Below are 17,177 nucleotides of genomic sequence, written 5' to 3' on the forward strand. Positions count from 1 at the left end.
ATCTTTCGCAGAACTGCAGCGATTTCATTTGTCCAATACTTAGCAAGAAGAGCACCAGGAAGAAGACGTAAATTTCTACTGAGTCTAGTAGTTTTTCTTTTTCCAGATCTTTCAGTCTAAGCTGAACATATAATCTAAGGAATTTCTATGCTTAAATGCAATACTTAAGTGAAAATGAAAAGTTATAAACATTTTAAAAAGAACATCTGTCCTGTGCATACAGGGTAATAAATCTCCCACTTTTGGGTATAATGAAAACTCTGGCATTCATAATCAGAACATTCTGGATTTGAATTCCAGCTTTCTCAGTGAACTGTGTGATCTTGAACTAGAATTTTACACTTTTTGATTTTCAGTTTCTCAGTGCCCAGATGTGACTACTAATAATTTATGCTTAAAAAATAAGCATTACTTGTCTGTATTTGCTTTGAATTTGCAGGTGGGATTTGCCTTAGTCCTAGCCTCAATAAAGTCTTATGCTTTAGCTCCTCATCCCTCTTGTGTTATTGTGTTACAGAGAACAGATTTATAATGTTCAAGGTATAGAAACATGGCTAATAATATTAGAAAAGAAAAGTGAACTGAATTCCTAGAGAGAGAGGCATTGGGAAAGTAGTAACAATTGCACTGGAATCTTACATTTCAAGTACCCAATTGATATCTTAGAAGATAAATGACCTTGGATGCATTATTAATTTTTTTGGAAATCATCTTCCTTGTTTTAAAGAAGGTGGAATGTCACGGTGAATGGAAAATCTATTTGAAATACACATCTAATACAAATCTAATCTAAATACAAATCTAAGACCTAATTTTAGTTGCTGATAATATTATCTGTTAAATTTAGTTCAGTTCAGTTCAGTCACTCAGTCATGTCCAACTCTTTGTGACCCCATGCACTGCAGGGGAGTCTGCAGTCCCCCCATGGACTGCACACCAGGCCTCCCTGTCCATCACCAACTCCTGGAGTCTACTCAAACTCATGTCCATCTAGCCAATGATGCCATCCAACCATCTCATCCTCTGTAATCCCCTTCTCCAGCCACCAATCTTTCCCAGGATCAGGGTCTTTTCAAATGAGTCAGCTCTTCGCATCAGGTGGCCAAAGTATTGGAGTTTCAGCTTCAGTATCAGTCCTTCCAAAGAACACTCAGGACTGATCTCCTTTAGGATGGACTGGTTGGATCTACTTGTAGTCCAAGGGACTCTCAAGAGTCTTCTCCAACACCACAGTTCAAAAGCATCCGTTCTTCGGCGCTCAGCTTTCTTCAGTTGCTCAGTTATAATTCTATCACATGCATCTCCTTTTAAGTTTTACTAACCTTGGCTGTTGGTAAACTGCTGTCCAGTATTCCTGTTCTTCAATAATTCCCTGTTGAATTATAAGAGCAGAGGGTGTGAGAGGGGGCTGCCCAAAGAGGAGCCACAGTTCATGGTCTTTCAGCTGCCCAGGTCTATACTCATGCTCCCTGCTCATGGAATGAGAACAGAAGCCATATGCTTGGTCCTGGGCCAAGATAGTTAAGAAACATTTCCTTAATGAATAATATATGCAGTTAACAAATATGAATTCCCTGCATTGATGAAAAAGTGACACAAATAATATGTAGCTATTCATGTGAAAAGATCTAAGAAGAAAAAGCCATCCCGTGTGTTAGGCCACAGGGGAAAGTCTTATAAAAGGGGGCCTGTGAAATCTTCTCTAATGAAGGATGAATAACTTTATACAAGCAAGAGACAGATGGGGCTTGGGAAAGTGCTGGCTGATGAGAGGAAATGTTTGCAAAAAAGCTCTGAGGCATGAAGGAGGCTGGTGAGACACATTAGCCAAGGCAAGGCCAATATGCCTAGGACAGAAAAAAGTGAAGTGGGAAAGAGTGAGGCAGTAATTGTAGTATCAACCATTATGCTGATTGCTTAATTATTATTTATTTTTATAAAGTAAGGCTAGTGAGCACCATTGTAACATTCCTTTGCTTTTAATATTCTTTCTCTGCTTCCATAAATGTATAAGAGTGACAGAGGAAAAAAAACTTGGTAGCATAAATATGAGTTTGTATAAATACACAAATAAGTATACACATATTACAATTGTGTGCCTATGTGTGTGCTGATCTTCAAATTTAACCGGTTTAAAGATTTTGAATTGAAATATAACCACGTTGCAAAAAAGCTCATGATGAGTAAATGTTAAATTTGTAATGAAAGAGAACTATAGAGAAAATGACTGAGAGAGAGAAGCTGATAATTTCCTCCGAATGAGAATTTGCTAGTCTTTTTATTAGATATAAACAAAATCAGTTAGCAAAAAAACATAATTAGGTATTTTTATAGAATCCTATGAATACCAGTGGCAGTTTTTAAGTCAATGGTTCTGTATTTCATTAACATTGCTCTCATTTTAAAATCCCAGATGACCTGGATACACGTTTATCTCCTAGCTGAGTCCCATGAAAAGATGTTGAAATAAAACCTGCTCAATTCTTGGACTGTTGAATCAGTGTTAAGATTGTTCATAAACACAAAAGAAACATTCTTTATATACCAAGAGAAGTATTTATTCTTTCTTAAGCTGACAAAGCTCTGTATATTCAAAGTTATGGTTTTCCCACTAGTCAAGTACAGATGTGAGATTTGGAGCATAAATTAGGCTGAGCACCGAAGAATTGATGCTTTGGAATTGTGGTGCTGGAGGCTCGAGAGTCCCTTGGACTGCAAGGAGATCCAACCAGTCAATCCTAAAAGAAATCAACCTATGATGATGCTGAAACTGAAGCTCCAATATTTTGGCCACATGATGCCAAAGAGCTGACTCACTGGAAATGACCCTGATGCTGGGAAAGATTGAAAGCAAAAGGTAAAAAGGGTGGGAGAGGATGAGGTGGTTAGATAGCATCACTGACTCAACAGACATGAATTTGAGTGAACTCTGGGAGGTAGTGAAGGACAGGGTAGCCTGGTGTGCTGCAGTCCATAGAGTCACAAAGATACAGACACAACTTAGTGACTGAACAATAAGGGCAGACTAAACATAAAAATGGTGATAATTCTCTTTCCCTGGAAGTATCCAAGTCTCTCCAACTACTTTCCAGCATCCTAAATAAAAGAGCGGGTGCCATTTGTTCAACACTATTTGTTCTATAGTGAGCCAGTAGAAGTTCACATCCAACAAAGATTTCATTGTTCAATACAATTGCTTAAATGTTGGTGTAGTTTTCCTATTATGGAAATGAAGTAATCAAAATGTAAGAGGTCCAAGGACACACAATTCTTAAGTTTAAGGACCAGAATAACAACACTAGCAATGAAAATAACAATTGAAGCTGAAGGCTGAGTACCAGACACTGAACATCATGGGTTAGCTCATTTCATTTTTGACAGCCATGTGAATGAGGCAGAACTTTTCAGGTGGCGCTAGTGGTAAAGAAAGAACCTGCCTGCCAATGCAGGAGTTAGAAGAGATGCAAGTTCAGTCCCTGGGTTGGGAAGATCCGTGAGAGGAGGGCATGGTAACCCACTCCAGTATTTTTGTCTGGAGAATCCCAAGGACAGAGGAGCCTGGCAGGCTATAGTCCATAGGGTTGCAAAGAGTTGGACGTGACTGAAGTGACTTAGCATGCATACATGCTTGAATGAATGTCCTCTCATCCACATAGAGACTAAAAACTGAGGCATGGAGAGAGGAAGTACCCTGTCCAAAGTCGCATCTCATTTGAACCCAGGAGGTCTGCTCCTACAGCCTGTAAGTAGTTCATCCCACACTATGACTCACAAAGAAGGGGCCTCCCCATTCTCCAAAACAGCAGCATATGGGGAAAGAGAGCTGGGCTTATTGCAAATGGTATGTGATCCTTCAATATCATTATCCTTCGTTAAACTGCAGTGTTAGCACCAAAGTGCTGGCCTGTTTTTAAATCCCAAAGGCAGATGGTTATTTTTAATACATTGACCTAATTGCATGCAGTGATCTAAGGTCAACATAAAACTCCAGAGAGAGCCCGAAGTATCAGCTTAGTTTCTATTGAGCAGAAGGAGAACAGTACTTTGTTTTTAAAGAGAATTTTTTGATTTTAGATTTAATGACTCACTTAGAGCTATGGTTTTTCCAGTGGTCATGTATGGATGTGAGTGTTGGACTGTGAAAAAGGCTCAGTGCCGAAGAATTGATGATTTTGAACTGTGATGTTGGAGAAGATTCTTGAGAGTCCCTTGGACTGCAAGGAGATCCAACCAGTCCATTCTAAAGGAGATCAGTCCTGGGATTTCTTTGGAAGGAATGATGCTAAAGCTGAAACTCCAATACTTTGGCCACCTGATGTGAAGAGTTGACTCATTGGAAAAGACTCTGATGCTGGGAAGGACTGGGGACAGGAGGAGAAGGGGACGACAGAGGATGAGATGGCTGGATGGCATCACCAACACGATGGACATGAGTTTGGGTGAACTCTGGGAGTTGGTGATAGACAGGGAGGCCTGGCGTGCTGCAATTCTTGGGGTCGCAAAGAGTCGGACCCAAATGGGCGACTAAACTGAACTGAACTGAGAGACATCACATCCTATTGCATGCTCAGTGCTCAATCATGTCTGACTCTTTTTGCAATCCCATGGACTGCAGCCCACCAGGCTCCTCTGTTCATGGAATTCTCCCAGCAAGAATACTGGAGTGGGTTGCCAGTTCCTCCTCCAGGGGAACTTCCCCACCCAGGGATTGAACCTGTACCTGTCTCCTGCATAGGCAAGTGAATTCTTTACCACTAGTGCCACCTGGGAAGTTCTAATATATTAGTAATAATAATACACTAAGTAAAATCAGCATATATTGCTATGTCTACTTTCTAACACAGGCCTACAAGAAAACATGCTCACATTTCAGAAGATCTACATGCAATCTATGTGAGTTTTGGCCCAAGATAAGTGCTGCAAGGAAGAACTGTATTTACTTATGAATGATCACACTCATGGTTTATACTCATTTTAAAAGATAAATTATTTTTAAATGATCCAAAATCATTATATTCTCACAAGACTCTCCCTCATACGTGCTCACTTCTCTGGGTCTTTGCATTTACCCATTTAGGAGCAAAAGCAGTATCTCCTCTCCATCATCAACCCCCCAGCATCGTGTTTGCTTTACAAAGCCTTGGTGCCATTTGCCTTCCTCCTAAGGCCTTCTTTGACATATTCCATCAAAATTAATTGTGCCTTCTTCAGAACTCCCATGGAAAAACTTCGTATTTTAGCAAATTAAATTTCTCACAGCTTACTTCGTTATCCATTTCTTCCGTCCCTATAAGAGGTTAAACTCTCAATAGCAGTCACTGTCTCTAATGCATCTTTGGACACTCGTTGGTCCTGACTCAGGCCATGGCACAGAGTGGGTGCTCGAACCATGTTCATGGAGCAAAAGGGCATCCTGGGGACAGGGTATCAGTGTTATGACATCCCATGTTTGATTGCGGACATTTTGGCCACGGAAAATGTCGTGCAGGATGTATTTTTCAAAATTAAAGCTAATTAAAATTAATTTTCTTCTGAGAGTCATTTTAGAATTTCACAAGAGCCCGTGTGATAATTAGGGACACTCAGGGGTGTCACCAAGCCTGGAGTGGGAGTTACTGTTCCATCAAACATGACCCACTGAAGTTGCTCCCAGGTGGCTATTAATATCACCGACTGCAAAATGTGTCAAGGTTTATTAAGTGAAAATCTCATAAAGGTTTGCAAATAAAGCAGTGCCTATGCAATATGGATGGCATGTGTGGTTTAGTTCCCTACAGAAGAAGGGAATTAATAAACAAAGTCAAGCACCGGTGTGTTTTTTCTCAGGAGTGTCCTTCAAGGATGTTGACGGGAAGTGCTGAGCACTTCATTCTTAGCATTTAAGAGAAATATAGCATGAAGTGTATATGAAGAATAGAGTCAATGTGAATCTTTTGGACTTGCAATGAATAAAAAGATGGCTCTGTGCTCACACATAAATTAGACAGCAATCGATATTTTAATTTTAGCTCTACTGAGATAGCATTTTTCTTCTTATGATTCTTCATTGCCAATACAATTGGAGGGTTAGACTCAAGCCAACTGGAATATGAGAAAGAGAGAGTACCCAAAGGACCAACATCCTCTGCCTGAGTCTAGGAGCCCTTGCAGGTAACCCTCCACGTGAAGAGGGCTTGAATTAGGTGTTATGGTATGGAAAGAGGTGACGGGTAACTCTTCATTAAAGTTAAAAGGTGAAAGCCTTGGGTTTAATTGAATTAGATGACAGCACACACAGAGTGAGAAAGCTTTTCCACAGAGTTGACGCTCTCTGGAGGAAGGCAGTTTAATTCTTCTTGTCATCAGGCTGAGAGAAGGTGTGGCCCTAGTTAATTTCAGTTCTCCGATGGGGGAACAGTATCTGGGCAGAAATTTACACGGTTTACTGAAAGGAAGGTGTGGATTTCTGAAGTGTTTCTGCACCTGGGAACCAGGCTGGCCTTGGCACAGCTCACAAGTCTGACCTGTCTGGAAAAATCCTGAAATAGCCTGAAGAACATATGAAAATAACAACAATCACTGGTTTCTTATTTAACTGTTTAAACTTTTGATCATCCAGTCATGTCATGATAGAGTCCAGAGACTGGCAGCACAGATGGTCCAGTTACACTCAGAGAGGCTGAAAAAGTAAAATTTTACTCCTCAGTTATTCTAAAGGTGGCTTTTAGGAGCAGGGGCTTCCCTACTGGCTTAGACACTAAAGAATCTGCCTGCAAAGCAGGAGACCTACGTTTAATCCTTAGGTAGGGAATATCCCATGGAGAAGGGAATGGCAAACCACTCCAGTATTCTTGACTAAAGAATTCCATGGGCAGAGGAGCCTGGCAGTATCCAGTCCAAGGGGTCACAAAGAGTCAGACATGACTGAGCGACTATCACTTTCACTTTAGCAGCAGAAATAGTCTATATGAAAGAACAAAGTGAAAATTAAGGTTGGTCCATAATCTGAGGTATTTTTGCAAAATCCCTTAATATCAAAAGTATATTTTAGCTTGAAATATAACTAAGAGTAGAGAATATCAAAAGAAACTCTAGAAATGAGAACAATTTAAACAAAGTCAAGGAGTCAATAGTATTATAATAGCTATAAATTATTCATTATCACTCTGTCTTCTGAAAAGAAAAATAAAACACAAAACAATTATTCCCATGACAAAAGAACCTCTATTATTTGACCAAACATTTTCCAATTTGATAGCAGATTTCTAATTTCAAATATGCACAATACAATAATTTTAACTATCTCAGTGATATGCAAGTCCTAACATGCTAAGAATGCCTAATATATTTTAAACTAATTAATTTGCTTTAAAAGAAAAAAAAACATAGTTCCATCAAGAAAATTTAAAAGGTGCTAATTAATTGCCACTCTGGAAAGAAGAAAATGGAAATCTTGAAACAAACTTACTGAAACAAGTGAAAGCTTTACCATGTCTTTTAGTTGGATAGAATCCCAAATTTAATCAAAACAAGAAATTAATAAGTCCTTCAAATTATAACTAACTATGCCTTATTAAGTGTTTTATTCATTATATTATTCACTCCTTTGCTAAATGCAGTTGAAAGAGAGAACATCTGAAAACATAACAAGATCATAAAGTCATGCTGGTCTTTCAACCAAATATTATAACAATCATAACAGCAACGATAGTAACAAAGTACCAGTTCTCATGCCTTGAAAATTACAAAATATCTTTCTTATATGTAACATTGCACAAATATAGCATACATATTAAATGCATATATAAACATGGAATTTTTAAGACAATGAGAATGAGTTTTTAGTAAAATAGTTTAAATGATTTTATTTCATATATTAATGATCCAATCGGGTATTTTTTCAAAATGAAGAATGTGGTTAATTATGGTTCATTAATTTTGAAAAATAAATTTTAATGCTTTGATTTGAACAAGGTAGGGTCTGAATCTGAGTCAATATTGATAATTAATTTTATTATTTACTTATTTGTTACCACAATAATTATTTATTGCTTAATTTTTTTTAACTAGCATAATTCCTTTGTTCATCCCTGTTTTGCATTGTTCTTGTGGACTGTGTGAATATGTAATTTTAAACCAACAGCTCAAAACCTATTGAATTAGCTATTTAGCAGATTTTTCAAGCAGTTTAGATAAGGATGTCCCCAAAGTTTTCAAATATGCAGGTATGACATGCTTTTCCATATGATAACCATATGATAACCAGTGAATCTCTGGAAATTAATTGAAGTTTTTCACAGTTATGAGGGTTGAAGTATTCTCAATGATGTTATAACTCTTCTTTTCATTAACATTACTTTTTATTATATCTTGTATAGATTGGTTCACATTTGGCTTCAACTTGGGCTTATTTACTTCAAAACCAAGCCTGTGAATCATCTCTTGGTTGAATTTCAAGACTGATCCTACCTTTGTAATGTTAAAGAGTAAACTAAGGAACATGAAAATTTTCAAGATTTTGTTTGATCTTATTTTATGTATTTGAATCAGGTAGAAATAGCCAAAGGTAATTAGGACAACTTTGAAAGGGGCTAAGGGCAAGGTTTTATAGGGGTGATGCTGAAGCAAAGCAAAGTAACCGTTTGATTGGCTGGAGCTTAAGAGGTTGCCTTTTTTGAGGAAGTCTGGTTGGCTATTCCTGATTGGTTGATCTTAAGTTTCACTTTCTCTTATTACAGCATGATGACTCTGGCTTTTTTTTTTTTTTGTAATTGAAGTATACTTGATGTACAATAATATATAAGATACAGGTGTACAGTATAGTGATTCACAAGTTTTAAAGGTTATACTCCAGGTGTACAATATAGTGATTCACAAGTTTTAAAGGTTATACTGCATTTATAGTTATTATAAAGCATTGGCTATATTCCTTATGCTGCACAATATATCCTGATGGACTATTTAATTCCTAATAGTTTGTGCCTCTTAATCCCTACCCTTCATTGACCCTGACACATTCTCTCCCCCAACTGGTAACCACAAGTTTGTTCTCTAAATCCTTGAGTCTGCTTCTTTTTTGTTCTATTCACTAGCTTGTTGTATTATTTTTAGATTCCACTCATAAGTGATGCATTTCTGTATCTAATATTTAATATTATATATTAGAGATAAATGAACAATGGTCTATGGTGTTGCTGTGAAGTCTCAAATAATTTTCATTTTAGAAAGTTATCATCTTTTCTTTAAAAATCCCAAAATAAAATACATATTCAAGTTAAAGATTTTTTTTGAATCTTTTGAAAATTAACAAAAGGAAAAGTGTTAACATTTGCCTTAGGAAGTAAAAAATATGCCATGTAAATGACAAATGTTGCAACCTTCACCTCTATTATGCTGGTCTTTCTTTTTCTTCTCTAGTCCTGCTAACCAAAGCACTAATTCAAATATTATTTTCAGAATTATTAGAATGTGCTGTGTATAACAGCAGACATAAAAAATGAAAGCCTGCAATTGTTCCCTATTTTTACCTAAAATATATGCTAACTAGTTTAGTATAAGATATATTTGGAACAAATGCATTAAATCTTAAAAATAAGGATTCCAGACTTTGCATTAGAAGCAGGGTGTACTAAGTATATATGTGCCAAGGAGCTTGTTTATAACTCTAAGACAGTTACAGCATCTTTCTGGCTTATGGTAATTGTATTTGTAAAAAGAGGCATTTGAGATAAAATTTTCCTTACTTAGAAATTCTTTGGAAAACAATTAAAATACTACTTCATAATTGTGATTAAAGTTTAGAAGAACTGGCATTTTCACAGATACTAAGTTAGCAAGGTAAGAGTCATTTCTTCAAGAATTGATTAGTTAATTCATTTATTCTTACTCTCCTGTATTCATCCACTTATGTATTTAAAAGATATATACCTATTGCTTAATCAGTGGGATGCTTTATAACATATGCTAAGATTTAGCAGTAAACAAGGTAGGCATGGTCTCTAAATTTAAAAAAACAAAAAACAAAAAACTTAGCTTGGAAGGCGTGATCAGCATAAAATTAATTATTAAACTGATCAAATTTATTGTTGGTCTGTAAAGAAGATGTCACTTTGCATTAGAAGGACGTACCTAAATTATTCTGCAGGACAGATGCTTAAATATTTCTCATACATTTTAGGTTGAGTCAAGAGAGTAAAGAAGAACTTGTTCCCAGCAGAGGAAAAAGTGGGTCTAGCCCTGAGAGGGCAAACAGCTTAGTATCTCGGTGAAAGTTAAATCGCTCGGTTGTGTTCAACTCTTTGGGACCCCATGGACTGTAGCCTACCTGGCTCTTCCGTCCATGGGCTTTTCCAGGCAGGAATACTGGAGTGGGTTGCCATTTCCTTCTCCTGGAGATCTTCCCGACCCAGGGATTGAACCCGAGCCTCCCACATTGTAGGCAGACGCTTTACTTTCTGAACCACCAGGGTAGTATCGAAATAGGGCTCAAGAAACCCACTTGACTTGATGACAGTCAGGGAAAGGGGGCAGCAGTGAGGGATGCTGGGAAGTCAGCAGGACCCTGTGGGGCAGTCTACATTCTGGCCTCTGTTGTTAACGCTGAGAGCAATTGCAAACCACTGACATATTTTAAGAAAGAGAATGAAAGGATCATATCTTCTCTTAAAGAATCGACTGGGGTAGATTGGCAGAGAAAGCCTTAGCAATAGTCTATGAAAGATTCGGGTGAATTACTGCTCACTGTCTTTGAGCATGAGGTTTTAATGTACCAGGTAGAGCATAAGGAATGCGTTACTTACGTGAGTTGTTTCCACATGGGAACATTAAAAGACAATGGCTCTTATCACTGTTTTACCAGTGGAGAAACTGAAGCTCCAGCAGGCTAAATAATTTGCTCAACATAGTGCAGTAGGTAAGTGGACAACTAGGGATAGAAGAATAAACAGTCTGTCTCCAGGATTTTGGCCCTCAATCAGATTTTCTGTAGACCAGGATTTAGCCACAGAGATATTGTGGAATAAATACACTGAGATACTTTGCGGGTTGAATTAAAAGAGAAGTTTTCAGTTTCATGAGTGGGTACCTGGCACAGACTGAGATAAGAAACACTACTGCTTCTGGTGACTCAGACAGTAGAGTATCTGCCTGAAATTCAGAAGACCCAATTTCAAAATCTGGGTCAGGAAGATCCCCTGGAGAAGGAAATGGCAACCCACTCCAGTGTTCTTGCCTGGAGAGGAACCTGGCGGGCTACATTCCATGGAGTTGCCAAGAGTTGGACAGGACTGAGCAGCTAAACAAACACACACAGTCTACGAATATTCTGTATGGATACTGCTCAGTAGGGTCCAACTCTTTGCCACCCCATGCACCTGCCAGGCTCCACTGTCCATGGAATTTTCCAGGCAAGAATACAGGAGTGGGTTACCATTTCTTCCTGCAGGGGATCTTCCTGACCAGGGATGGGACCTGCGTCTCTCGTGTTTGTTGCATTGGCAGGGAGATTCTTTACCACTGTGCTATCTGGGCTTCCCCTATAAATGATAAATCATCCATTTTCCCTCCAGTTTTTTTAAGAACATATGACTTAGTTTCAGAAAAACAAAACTGCAGAATCCAGTGGAAAAAAAACCCTGTCATTCGGTAACTGAAGGAAAATTTGAAGCCATTAGTGGATTAGTCTGCAGGACTGCCATAACAAAATGCCCCACATTGGGTGACTTAAAGACAGAAATGGATTTTCTCATGTTTCTTGATTTTATGCATCAGATCAAGGTGCTAGACAGTTGCTGTCTAGGGAAACCTCTCACCTCTAGCTGCAGATGACACTTTCTCACTGAGTCCTTGCTGGGCCTCTCCTCTGTGCTAACCATGGAGGGAGAGACCCCTAGAGTTTCCTCCTATACTCACGAGGACCACAGCCCTATGGGATTAGAACTCCACTCTTCTGACCTCATTTAACCTTAATCACCTCTCTAAACGCCATATCTCTAAATACAGTCACATTGGGAGTTAGATCTTCAAACAAAGAATTTCACGGGAACACAGTTCAGTTCATAGCAATTAGTAATGAATTGTGGGTGATATTGATAACCTGTGAAATATTTTATTAGTACTATTCCAAGCTCAAGTTGAAAAGAAAATGTGCCTCGATGCATGTATGTGAAGCTATTTCTGTTCATTAGGAAACAAATTCAATTATCAAGTGTAGTGCATTTTCAATCTAAAGTATTAAAAATAAGGATAATAAAGAAAATCTTTTAGAACAGCTATTTGTATGTTTTTTCCTAAGCATAAAAACAGATAAGCCAATAATGCAATTCAAAACGAAAAATAATATCAAAAGTAGTTTCAAGAAGGAGGCTAAGTTTTGGAAGCCCAATTTGAAGAGTTGCTAAAATTCCGTATTTTAATTATACAGAATTTGAGATATGTTAGGAATGTTTTGCATCAGTAAAGATAAGTTAAAAAATTAACTGAACGGCTAACAGACAACCAAGTGCAGCTAAGGACATGTGTTCCAAAAATGTCTACTTTGAAGTAGGAAAAGACAAATAGTTCTTCAGTGTCTGACAACATCTGCTATATTCTTGTATTCACCTTATTGACACACAGTGTCAGTACTTTGAAATTCACAAGACTGTGGTTTATTTACCTTTGTTTTAGAATGGCTCAAGTATTATTTTCTATATCAACAGCTAATGGGATCATCTTGTAATCTCCTTTAGGAACATTCATTTTTGATTATTTATCTTCTCTTCAACTATCCCATGTTCTTTTCTTTCCGGTGGAACTAGTTCTAAATTAATAACTTTCAGAAGGGTGGCAGCGTCTCTTTGGAAAGTCATCAGGAAACCCTTAAAAGTAGATCAGCTGTCAGGATTCTGGTAGATGTGAGAAAGTGCAGCCTATTCTCTTCACCTTGGAAACTTCAAGACCGTCATTTCTGCAGAGCCGCTGGTCAAACTGTCAGTCTTTGATTTTGGAGGTGAAATCTATTAGCTAAACCTGATATGCTTCTTTCTAGCACATGTTATACACAACGGAGGATTGGAAATACTTCAACCAAATATAACCAAATCACATAACATTTAAAATTTATGAGTATGTTATGATAATGCTTGCATTATTTCTCTATATTTACATGAGATAAGAACTATTAAAAAGATTTTGAATTTCTAGATAAATTTATAATTGAAAAGGTCATTGTGGATGTAATTGCTGTTAAAGTTATCTTTATCCTGAATAATTTTACTATGTATTTAGCATTTTACATACCAAATTAATGTCAAGGTCAATAATAACACAATATACCTTTTCTCCTGCAAAAGTACTCTGAGGGAGAGGGAGAGGGTGGGATGATTTGGGAGAATGGCATTGAAACATGTATACTGTCATGTAAGAAACGAAGTGCCAGTCTATGTTCGATACAGGATACAGGATGCTTGGGGCTGGTGCATGGGGATGATCCAGAGAGATGATATGGGGTGGGAGGTGGGAGGGGGATTCAGGATTGGGAGCTTGTATACAACCGTGGTGGATTCATGTCAATGTATGGCAAAACCAATACAGTATTGTAAAGTAAAATAAAGAAAAAAAATAATAAAGTTCATCTGAAAAAAAAAAGAAAGAAAAAAATATAATAGAAGTGATGAAATTCCCATCCTTAGAATTTGGTTAAGAATCTAAATTTAAAGGGAGGCTGTGACTTCAACATTCTTAAAAGCAGCTAGAATGATTATTTATAGTACATGGGAGAATTTTGTAGAAGAATAAAGCAAAAACATATTTTCAAAGATTTCATAAAAGGAATGTTAATCCAAATAGAAAATGCAGTTTCTAAAACATTGTGAAACTGATTTGCCTTAATTATTTCTGAAATGAAGGCATATAAAAATATATTGAAATTTTATCTGTAATGAGCATTTATATCTCTTTCTCAGTCTTATTATTTATAAGTAACAATAACAATAAAGGCACTATAGACAGTGGTTAAATGAGAAGGCTGTGCTTACTTCTGGAGTTCAGTGCATCTTATTTGGGCACTCAGACTTACAGATAAGCTGTGTCCTCCTCAACCAGACCACACCACGTTCTGGTCGATGTTACTTGATTTCCCTCAATGGGCTCCAACATCTTGGGTGGGCAATCCAATTATTCAAGTATAAAACTACCTAGAAGTGTTCTGTAACTCAGAACTTAAAAAACATAGTAGTTTGAATGAGAATATTTTTTCACAGTCTATTCAGGCATAATTACTTTTCAAAACACAAATGATATTCCAATTCTACTTTTCATCAAATGACACGAATGAAATGAATGACAATAACTTTCATAAGGGCTGAACTTTTTTCTTTTTCCCTTTCTGTCTCTTTTCTCTTTCTTTCTTTCTTCCCTTCTCCTGTGTGTGTGGGTATGTTTGCTTGTTTTCTAGGTTTCCCGAATCTCCATCACTCGGTTCCATGATGAAGTCACGTAATGCACTTCACCGAGGTCGTCTGCTCTGCTGTTCATTTGTGTGCGCTCACTCACTCATTTATTCATTTTTTGGTCAGATTCCTTTCAGATAATTCTAAGTCTCTGCATTACTAATATAGATTTTTATTGACTATACATAAAACAGAGCCTTCTAACAAAGATCCCTATCAAATGCCTGATGACACGTACTGATTACAGTGCTTGTAATTGCAAACGGCTAATAGAATGGAAATGGCTGCTTCCAAGCTTTCTCTGAGTGCTGCTGTCTTTATTGTGCCTCCATTTAGGCAGGCTTTGTCAATGACTCTTTTATCAGGAAATCCAACGTCCATTGTGGAGATAGCTTTCACTCCCACAAGATCAAACTTGACTATTAATCTTTCACTGTTGGCGGCTGCAGCCGGAGTGGAGTCATTTACCATGCCACTCCGACTCTTAGTTTGGATTCATTAAATCATACAGCATAACCATGAGTTAAGTGTGAGTTTGCGGGAACTAATAACAAAAAGGTAGCAAAGACATTAATTTTTCTCTCATTCCAAAAATGAAATATATTATATAAATAGATATTGAAAGGGTATATGGTTCGTGGAAATCCCATTAAATACACATATCACAGAAAGTTATATGAAATATTGGCACATCTTTTCCAATTTGTATAGTGCACATACGTATGTGTGTACTTTCCATTGTTAAATCACAAATTATACATATTGCAATAAGCTTATCATATTCAACATATGTGATATGAGACTTTTTAACACTATAAGTGGGCCTTTTTCCTAGAATAATTATAGATCTATCATATATTTTTAAGATCTGCGTTAGGTTCCAGTTTCTGTACTCCAGTGTTGTTAAACTCTCTTGATTTATATTTAAGTCATTTTCAATTGTGTATTATTGGAAACAATATTTCAATAATTATCTCAGTGTATATGCCTTATATCTGTGACATTGTCTTGTTTTATGCATCCTAAGAGTACAATTTTAAAAATCAGTTGGTAAAAGGAATATCCACTTAAATTTTTGACAAGTTACCTAAATTTACTGGCTTCATTACTTACATGTAAAGCAATAATATGTGAAAATATATGTGTCTAACATCCTCATTAAAGATGTATATTCAAATTTTGGCTTTCAAATTTTTCAGGAAAATCTGTAGTTCTTGGTATTAATGCCTAAATAAAATTATGTAACTATTTTCATATTTATTTGTCATTGAGATTATTTTCCTCTATATTTTTACCTCTTTACATGTCTTTCATATTTTCCTTGCATTATAGATTTTGAGTGGTTTTTACAGAATAGAAGCATTAACACTTTGTGTATTATATATCTCACAAATGTTTTCCTAATCTATTTTCTTGGGGAATTATTTGTTCTTTTCAAAATCAATTTTAAATTTTTATAGTCAAGCTCATGCATCTTTGGATTCATGAGCTTTTTTTTTTTTTTTACTTATAGGAATGTAAGAGTGTGAGGGCGCAGTATGGGAGTAATTAAGGGGGTTGTAGGAATTCAGTTTAGTAAAAAGATTTTAAACTATAATTGTTGGGAAGGTAGTAGGTTATAGCTACATCTTGAGGGAAAGACTATCAACAAAAGTGCAAGGATGAAAATATTTGAAGTACTTTGCAGGACTGTGAGTTAGCAAGTTTTGCCAACTGGAAGACTGATATGAGAGAATAGTGATGGAAAGTCTTTCAAGAATATTACAAGGCTCGAACTACAGAATTTTGTACTATGCTTTTGACAAGCATGTGACATAATAAAGGCAGTGTTTTAGCATTGACTTAACATGAATCTGATTGTCCTCTCAAAGAAATTAGACTTACACAAATAAGATCAAGGTTCAATAGTAGTTTCAAAGTTATAACGATTTCCGGAGAAGCAGACTAAAATCTGGACTTAGACAACAGCTCCCTGGGTCCTTTCCTCCAGCATCTAGCATATGTCCTCTGGACTAGAGTAGATGAGCAGTCTCCAAATGAGTTAAGTGGTTTCTTATTACACATCAGAAATATTTGGTCTATTAAATCTCTCCATTTCATACCTCAGCGTATGCACCACTTTCTCAGAGAATCATGTCTCTTAACTTCATGGATTCTGGCTTTAAGCCATCTTTCTAGGGATATCTGATTAAGAGCATCCTATAATAAGGACCATTTTTCTACCAAATATCATTAGTCTGTTTGCCTGGAGTTCCATTTATCATGTTATGGAGGACATTTAGATCACTGCCTACTCTCCTTTCTTTCCTCTGATATATCATCTGGTAAGGATGAGTGTGGCCTTCCCTGGTGGCTCAGAGGTTAAAGCGTCTGCCTGGAATGCGGAAGACCTGGGTTCGATCCCTGGGTCCGGAAGATCCCCCGGAGAAGGAAATGGCAACCCACTCCAGTACTCTTGCCTGGAGAATCCCATGGAGGGAGGAGCCTGGTAGGCTACAGTCCATGGGGTCGCAAAGAGTCGGACATGACTGAGTGACTTCCCTTTCACTTTCAAGGATGTGTGTGGATCCTAAAACAGTCAGTTTAATTTCATCAGCCCCCGTGATCATTATACTATGCCTAGCAGGGCCTCCCAGGTGGCTCAGTGGGAAATAATCTGCTTGCCAAGAAGGAGACTCAAGAAAAATGGGTTCAATCCCTGGGTCTAGAAGATCCCCTGGAGGAGAGAATGGCAATGTGCTACAGTATTCTAGCCTGAGAAATCCCATG

The sequence above is a fragment of the Capra hircus genome, chromosome 24 (genome assembly GCF_001704415.2).
Source record: "Capra hircus breed San Clemente chromosome 24, ASM170441v1, whole genome shotgun sequence".
Lineage (NCBI taxonomy): Eukaryota > Metazoa > Chordata > Mammalia > Artiodactyla > Bovidae > Capra > Capra hircus.